The following is a 7,226-nucleotide window of genomic DNA, read 5'->3' as shown; positions in this document are numbered from 1 at the left end:
AATAGCTCCACTATCTTTACCAAGAAAACCCCAAATGAGGTCTCAAAGTGTTGGGCATGACTGAAACAAATGAACAACAACAATAACAAATTATTATTGGGCAATGAGCATGTTTCCATTGACTTCTCCTGGGTAAATAGGCCTATCTCTTTTGAGTGAATGTGTGTTTAATCATATTATTCAGGGACTTGATGGAATTAGCACAACATCATCCATAAACAGGAGAGTCTGGAGGACTTCCATAAGGAATCAGTCCTACTTTCATTTAGACTCTCCAAGGAATTTTCTATGACAATGAAGGATACCTTAGGCAAATACATATCACTTTCTTGTTCTTTATTTTATATTTACAAAAAGAGACTTTGAACAAAGATATCTCTATGTATCTATTAAGGACATATGCTTGATTTTAATATATGCCTTGATTTTACCTATATGGAAGAAAACCTATAGGACTGACTTTTGCTCTATCATGTTGAGTGAACAATATCTTATATTTGTTGTATCTCTTAGGGGGAAAATGTGAAGGGGACAATGTTGTCAGCTACAGAAAATGTTATGAAAGTTTTCCTTTTGATTTTTTCATGTTGTCACCAAGGATAGATTCCATACATATGTAGCTCATTCTCATAAAGACTATATAGACATGAGAAAGCAGTCATATGGGTCAGTAGCTGCTGTCCTTTTAATCACCAGTTTTTGGCTAATAACATTTTCAGTGACTTTTCAGTGTCACTGGAGGAAATACCAACTTTGGTAAGATCACTGATCCACTGAAATATTAGAAACAAAAGAGGGATAATAATAATTGTATTTCCTAGCTACCGGCTATTGAGGAAAGTAATTAGAAAATGGCAAAGCATGGAAGTACAGGAAAGGCTTGTTTTTGGTATAATATAAGGAGTGCTAGTGGGATGAATATGTAAAAATAATACTCCCAGATTGCTATCAATGAATTGCAAATCAAAATTATTTCAGGTATATTACCTTTGTATAGTGATTGATCATTTAAAAAATTATATCCCAAAGCCAGTAAGTCCACTTTATCTTAACAACAAGGAAATTAAAACACAGTATCACAGCAGGGAGTCAAGCTATCCCGTAACATTCCCCTCTTCTGGGGCCTTCCTGTAAACACTCACTCACAAATCCTAGCTGTCTGCTTGCCTATGTCCTCTCTTCTCACAGTTCTGAGAGTTTGCAGTCCTCTAACCCCTTGCAGTTCTTTCTTCCAGTTCTCTCTTTCTTCCAGTTCTCTCTTCTGAGCTTAATGGCTACTCTTAGGGTATATATGTACTTATATATATGTGTGTGTATACATATACATATATATATATACATACATATATGCATATATATAAATATATATACATATATATAAATATATATATACATACACATACACACACACACACACACACACACACACACACACACACACATATATATATATATATGGAGAGAGAGAGAGAGAGAGAGAGAGAGAGAGAGAGAGAGAGAGATACATCTAATCAGCAAAAGGGTATGGGCCTGCCTACAAACAATCCTCCCCTAATCAAGCATCCCTTAACTAGCTCCACCTGAGGCCTATTAAATGGGTGGGGAAGATCTTTAATCACATTAACACCACTTGGTTGCATTGCCCAAGGAAGCTTAGGGTTTAAGGAGCTTGTTAGTTTCCTGAAGGCAATCTACTATGCTTTCCATTAACACAAAAGAGTGGATTACTTCCATCATATTGCTTTCCTCCTAACATCTAGCTAAGATATGATACACACCAATGGGGGAAAAAATTCTAATTGAATGGGATTTCACTTTGGATCATAGAGAGCCTTGTGAGGGGGGAGAGAGGGAGGAGGAAGATAGGAGAGATCTTCATGGTATGCTCCAGTATTGGGGAGGGGGTGTGGAAAAGGGAAGAGGAGCTTAAGGGAGCACAAGAACATTAGGCACCTAGGTGCAGGACACTAGTAATTTGAAAAGTAGAGGGCAGAAGCTGAACCAAAGCCAGAGAATGGTACGGTTTATATAATGCTGGATTTAATGTCAGGAATATCTGGGTTCAAATTCCACCTTCCACAATTATTAGCTACATGTATCACTTAACCTTTCTGAACCTCAGTTTTCTCTTCTGTAAAAATAAAAAAAAAGTGTTAGGTTCAATGACCTCTATGATCCCTTCTACCTCTACATCTGTGCTCCTATGAAAGTTTAACTACCAATTTTAAAATTTTCTAACTTGGTGCCTGGGAAAGCCTCAAGCATCATTTTTCTTCCAAATAATTTTCCATTGTCCTTATACCACTTCATTTTTTCCTGTTCCCAGCACTGTAATCCAGGTATATTAGGGATATCTGAATCAATCTGGGAACTCTGTCTCTATTTTTAATTACATTTCTTTGGAGAAATGATTTCTAAATTTAAAAAAAAAATGACATTGTAATTTATAAATTGGGAAACAACAGAAGCTGGTCATGAGGGTTTAGCAGAGGAACCCTGATCAGTTCCCACCCAGCTGACTTCCTTTTGGAGTCTATCATGCCCCTAGGAACCTCATCACCAGAAAACTCACTATATAACATTTGTGACATTTGTGTCAATGTTAGTACTGATACTTCATCAGTACCTTCAGTTCCCTCTGCTCTTCTGTTTGGAGGGATAGAGGGAGGATCAGATTCATCCAGCCATCTTTTCATTTCCTAGCCAGCTGTACTCCCATGGACTCCATCATACTGGATAATGCAGAACACTTTCTTTTTTTGTGATTCAGAATCTATTAGAAATGCCATGTAAAACATTCAGGGTCATTTACCTCTGATTCAGGGACCTCACTTATCTCTTCTGGTAGCTAGGATAGCTAATTCAGATAGTAGTTGAAATGTTTCCTTTTGTCAGGGAAGAAAGCTTTTATCTTCTAGAATGTCCATATCCTTTCCCCTTCTCAGTCAGCATTAAAAGATTGTCTTTTTTTCTGTGTATTTCACTGGATAGTAAATTAAGTTCCACTACTCTATATCTGTATACATGTAAACTATTTTCCAAAGTTTAATGTATTACATTTAATTTTATGTTTCTTGTCCTTGCTTTAAAACATCTATTTTATACACAGAATTCAGTCATTCCTTTGAGATATGCACCACTTATTATTAGTTCATGTTCTGAATTTTTTAGGAATCTAATAAATATACACTATGAACATTACTGAGGGGAAGCTTTAAACAAGATGGAAAGGCAAGTCAAGATTAACACCTTAAGAGCCAAATTATCAAAGTGAAAACTTGAAGAGGATTATCAATTGTTCTACTATAATTTACATCTGCTTCCAAAAATGCAAGGTAATAAATTATTTACTTTAGCTTTTTGGTTTTGCATCAAATTTTCTTGTCAATATATACTGGGTAGGAGGTGTATTAAGGGTAGCTAGGTGGCACGGTGGATAGAGTGATGGGCCTGGAGTCAGAAAGACTTATCTTTGTGAGTTCAAATCTGGCCTCTGGAATTTATTAGATATGTGTCCCTGGGCAAGTCACTTAATCCTGGTTGCTTCAGTTTCCTCTTCTGTAAAATGAGCTGGAGAAGGAAATGGCAAAGCACTATACAGTATCTTTGACAAGAAAACACCAAGTGGGGTTGTGAAAAGTCAGACATGACTCAACGCAAGGAGGTATATTTATCTATACAACCAAAGGCTAAATAAATAAAAGCAAACATTTTATGGACAGATTAATCATTTTATGAGAGGATTTGTCTACCCAATGAAAATGCTTAAGAAGTAGAACATAGTGGAATCTATTTATAAGAAAATTTGAGGATATGAGAAAAATCGTAGTGGGGCTTGGAATGAAGAAAAAAGAACAGATTGATAACATTTAAATATTGGGCTCTCTTAAGTAGGTAGGTAGCCTTGGAAAGAGAAAAGGCCTCAGGGCTAGGAAAATCAGTGTTCCAGACACACTTCTTATACAGTGTGATTAGGCAAGTTACCAAGCCTCTTATTGTTCCCAGACAACTTCTTAAAGACTAGAAATTGAAGAGAAGGCGAAGATCTGCCATAGCAGAAGGAGTTTCCTCACCTGGGAGTTCTCCATACCAATTAGTTCCATTCTATGGAACTAATGAGTTGACAAGAACAATTGAAAACATGAATCTGTTCTATCCACATGTCATAAGCTTAATCAAACTTGATTTTGAATCATATTACTTCCTATTTATACAAGAAATCCTAATAGACAGAATAACATACACTCTATATGTTATTTTACAATGCCCTACTTAGCTGTGCCTCCTTCTGACCTTCTTGTATTGTTCTGTTCTGTGTATTTAAAAAAAATGTTACAATGGCTTTTTTTGGGGGAGAGAGATCACTATTGTTAACTCTTCCCACCCCCTCAATAATGAGGAAAAAGAAGAAAAAACATAATAAATAAGCATAACCAAACAAAATTAATCCATACAGTGGTCATGTCCAAAACTATAGGTCTTTTTTGTAGCTTGTGTCCATCACATTTCTGACAGGAGGTGGGTAACATGATTCATCATAGGTTCTCTAGATACATAATTGGTCACTGGGTAGATCAGGGTTATTGTCTTTCAAAGTTGCTTTTTCTTGCATAGCTTTTAAAAAAATTTATCCTTCTGGTTATTCTCACTTTACTTTGCTGTAGATTATATTACTAAAGATTCTTTGAAATTGTCTTTCATCATTTCTTATAGCTTAATGATATTCATTACATCTTGTCCCATAATTTATTCAGTCATCATCCAATTGTCTAAAAGGCATTCTAAAGCAGCCTCTTAGATGCTAGGTCATTTCTTCTCCCTCCCCAATCCCCTTTGAGTCATGCCTTTAAGATCAGGAAGTTTATTTTGACAATAATAATAATAACAATAATATCTAGCCTTTTTATAGTTCCTACCATGTGCCAACTGCTGTGCTAAGCACTTTACAATTGTTTCATTTGGTCCTCGCAATAACTGTTTGGAAAATTAATTGAAAGAAAAATGATGCTTGAGGCTTTCCCAGGCACAAAGTCAGAAAATTTTGAAATTGGTAGTTAACCTTTCATAGGATCACAGTTGTGGAGGTGGATCATAGAGGTCATTGAACCTAACACTTTTTTTATTTTTATTTTTACAGATGAGAAAACCGAGGTTCAGAAAGGTTAAGTGATATACATAGCTAATAATTGTGGAAGGTGGAATTTGAACCCAGATATTCCTGACATTAAATCCAACATCATATAAAGTGTACCATTCTTTGGCTTTGGTTCAATTTCTGCCGTCTACTTTTCAAATTACTAGTGTCCCACACCCTAGGTGCCTAACGTTCTCATGCTCCCTTTTCAGGGAGCTTCCCTATTTTACAGTTGTGGAAATCCCCAATATTATCATTCCTCTTAACCTTTCCTTCCCTTTTCCATTTGATTCTCTGCTGTACTTGATATATTTCTACTCCAAACAATTAATGTCTATCCATGTGTGGGCATATGAATTTTCAACCCCATTTTACTGTTTCAGATAAGACTGAGGGTCAGCTGTTATATTCTACCCACCCGTTCCTATATTACACATTTTTCAGGGACCATGATTGTGAACAATAGCAAGTTCCACTTCCTTCTGATTCATATTTTTGCTAGTATATTACACTTAGCATTGATTCTCAAGAGAATCAACCTATCTCCAGGGTACTCTGCATTTCTTTTATAACTCTCTCAACACTCTATGAACACTTTCCATTTCCAAAGGGACATGTTTCTTCTCTTCTTCCTATGATTAGCACTGCATCATCATAGAGCCACTTTCAATCGCTCAAATAAAATTTACCTCTCTAGGATTCTCTTGACCTTTGTGTTTATATTTCAAATTTCCTAATCAGCTGTTTTTTTCCATCAAGAATGCTTTTAAATTCTCTAGTCCATTAAAAGTTTATTTTTCCTCTTTAGGTTTATACTAAGCTTTGGAGAATAATTCTTATTATTGGAGAATTATTCTTCGTTGTAAGCCTCTATCTTTTGCCTTTTAATATATTGTATTCAAAAATCCCCTCAAATTTATGGTGGTTTCATGTAATCCTTAGTGTAGTTTCTTGATACTCGGTCTCCTTTTTCTGAAGACTTGCAGTATTTTTTTCTTTGATGTTGCAGCTCTGGATTTTGTGTATCTTTTTGGGGACTTTTACTTTTGGAGTTCTTTTCTGGAGGTAATCAGTGGAGTCATACTACATTTAATACATTATTATCAGAAGCCATTAAAGGATTATGAGTGGTCAAAATGAAGATTTACTTAATGTAGTTCAGGTCTCTACCCCTAACAAACCTTGTCATTTTAATGACATGCAAAAAAAAATCAAGCTAGCTTTTTGAAGCCAGGTCCACATCACCTGAAGGATTTAGGCCATATCGAGAGGCTGACATAAACCTGACTTTGTTAACCTTAAAGTGCTACATAAATTTGAATGATTATTATTTCAAAGGAAGAAAGCACTGGATTGGCTTTTCAGAGAATATATACTGGCTGCATTCTTCTGTATAATATTATTCTGCCATAAGGTAGATTCATTGTGAAGATTAATGAATAAAAATGATTATAAACCAATTTGAAAATACAAGTAGCTTGGAAGTTCCAGTACTGATAAAAGCATGTAAGGCTTAAGATCTTTCATTTTCCTTAGTCACAAGATCATAGATCTAAAACAAGAAGGGCCCTGAGAGAACATAAAGTCCATCTACTTCAGGTCACATATGAAGAAACTGAGGCACAGAGACATGATTATGGGTATTAAGTGGCAGAGATGGGACTAAAACTCGTGTCCTCTGACACCAAACCAATGCCTTTTTTTTTTCACTATAAAATATCACTCTGCTCTGTTAAATGATTTGGGGATCATTTTAATAACTTTTAAACAGTCACAAATAACTTTGAATAAATATTTTAAAACAGTTATGAACTTTTTGATACATATATGGCATGTGTGTCTCATGATTCTACACCTTTTTGCTAAACCAGGAATATGGTTACTTAGAGTAATCAATTACAGCTTACAGCCAGAATCCTTATCCAGTAAAAATATTCTTTAAGAGAGAAATTTTAATTGAATATCAAAAACATGCCATTGAGTTATGAAAATGTAGCAAATTAGCAATAATAAGGAACTTACAGGAAGAATAGTTTTTTTTTTTTTCCACCTAGAAAAACAAGGTGTGTCTCAAATCAGGAAAACCCTGGAC

This window comes from Trichosurus vulpecula, chromosome 1 (genome assembly GCF_011100635.1).
Source record: "Trichosurus vulpecula isolate mTriVul1 chromosome 1, mTriVul1.pri, whole genome shotgun sequence".
NCBI classification, from domain to species: domain Eukaryota; kingdom Metazoa; phylum Chordata; class Mammalia; order Diprotodontia; family Phalangeridae; genus Trichosurus; species Trichosurus vulpecula.
This window is presented reverse-complemented; position numbering follows the sequence as displayed.